Here is a 2,126-nt window from a genome sequence, read left to right as displayed (position 1 = left end):
TGTGATTATAGCGTCCTTACACTATCATCTAACAATTTGTTCTAGGTATGCTAATTCTCACAATGCTCTGCTAGAGAAGTATTAAAAGACAATGCATTGTTTTAAAAACGTTATTCAAATAAAGTGTATTATGTCATTGTCAGATTCAGCACGTATCAGTTCTTCTTCATGAGATTCAAGGGGCTCCTTTCCAGTTTAGTGTTAAGAGAAGTTACAAAGAACAGTGGCTAATAAGGCTATGAGAATTTGCACCAATAAAATTGAATTATGTTATGTTATCAACTCTAAGTTGTGACTAGACCACACTATATAGACATTACTGAAGAAAAAAAAAGTCTCTGCAGACTGGCAAAGTGAAAGAGGCAAGCCGGTGTAGAAGTTTCAGGAGACGGACCACTGGAATGCACCCCTCTGGGAAACTTCACTGAAAAGAAGCTTGTGTAGCCAAGTGGTTAAGAAAGGAAACTGGGGTTCTGAAAAGAATACTGAGGGCAGCACCAGCCAGTGCTCACCACATGCCATCCTTAGAGATTTGTCATTCCCGCTCCCTTTTTTTTTTCCCCCAAGATGGCTAACTAGAGAGGTCTGGTACTAGTCCACTCCCCATAAAAAGAGACCAAAACAACAGGCAAACAGATATATTTTACCAGAACCTGAGGAAACAGGGCACAGAGCACCAGAGAGTGAAGAGATTCTTGTGAAACATGGAAGAAGGCAACGGCACCATAGAGAGCTGAGCAGGGCATCCAGCCTCAGCCCTGCCTCAGGGACCAGCCCGGAATGAGGCAGAGAGAAGGTAAGCTGGAAAGACCCCAGCTATTCCCACTGCCACCACAAACGCCAGTGATCCCTTCCTCGGGGAGTCCCCCAGTCTTTTGGGGACCCGCATCTGAACTCACTCAGTACCCGCTCCCCTGCAGGTGGGCAGGCAGACTGCTGAGTGGGAAATCTGATAAAGTGTGCTGTGGCTCCCCATGTTTGTGACCCGCCTTGCATGGCCCATGGGAGCTGAGCCTACAAGGGCCCACATGGCCCACCACTACCCACCAGGACCTTCCACACTCTTGCATGGGCACCAGCAGAGCCACAATCCCAGCTACCTGGAGCTTAGGCCCCTGCACCAGACCCAGCCAGCCTGACTCCCTGTGACTGGAGGCACTGCCTTCATTCTACAGTGCAACTACAGGACCAGGTCACAGGCTACTGGGAGCCTAGGACACAGAAAGACTGAGAAGTCACTTAGCACCCCTTCCCCCAGGTGAGCAGGCAGACTTCCCGAGTGGAAAATCCATCGGAGTGCAGTAGATCCGGCATTCATGGCTTGTCTTACAAGACCTGTGGGGGCTGAGCCCACTGGTGCCAAGAAGGGCCACAGCTAACCCAGTGGAAGCCCCACCTCCTACTGGAACCCTCCACACACTCACACAGGTGCTGGCATGGCCACAATCCCAGCTATTTGGAGCCTAGACTCTCACACCGCACCCAGCAAGCCTGAGTCTCTTTGTCTAGAGGCACTGCCTGATTCTACAGCACTCACTTGGATGGTGGTGGGGTTGAGGCATAGGCTGCCTGGAGCCTAGGACAGACAGAGTGATACAGACCCCAGCATCTAAACTCACTCACTGTCCTTCCCCTGCAAGCAAGCAAGCAGGCTTACCTAGCAGAAAATCTGCTGGAGTGTAGCAGTTCCCCACATTCATGGCCTGCCTTCTGCAGCCCATGAAGGCTAAGGCCATGGGTGCCTGCATGGCCCACAGCTAGCTTGGTGGAAGCCCCACCTCCCCCCACAGCCATGAGAATGGCAGGGACACAATTCCAGCTATTTGGAGCCTAGATCCCAGTGAGCCTGAGTCCCTTTGTCTGGAGGCAGTACCTGCATTCTTCCATGCTCACTCAGGTGCAGGTAGGGCCAAGGTGCAGGCTGCCTGGAGCCTAGGACAGGTGGAAGGATTGAGATGCCAGCATCTGAACTCACACAGCATACCCTCACCAAGGCAGGGCTCTATCGTGCTGCTGGGCTCATCTGCACCCTTGCAGGCTTGCATCTAGCTCAATAGCAATTGAGTAGCAGCTTTCATTTCCTACAGCATGCCTCTAGAGAGCTGCTGGGTCCTGCATCATTCATA

Source organism: Galeopterus variegatus, unplaced genomic scaffold (genome assembly GCF_000696425.1).
Source record: "Galeopterus variegatus unplaced genomic scaffold, G_variegatus-3.0.2 Scaffold4576, whole genome shotgun sequence".
In the NCBI taxonomy this organism is placed as follows: domain Eukaryota; kingdom Metazoa; phylum Chordata; class Mammalia; order Dermoptera; family Cynocephalidae; genus Galeopterus; species Galeopterus variegatus.
The sequence above is the reverse complement of the archived record's forward strand: the minus strand, read 5'-3'. Positions refer to the sequence as shown.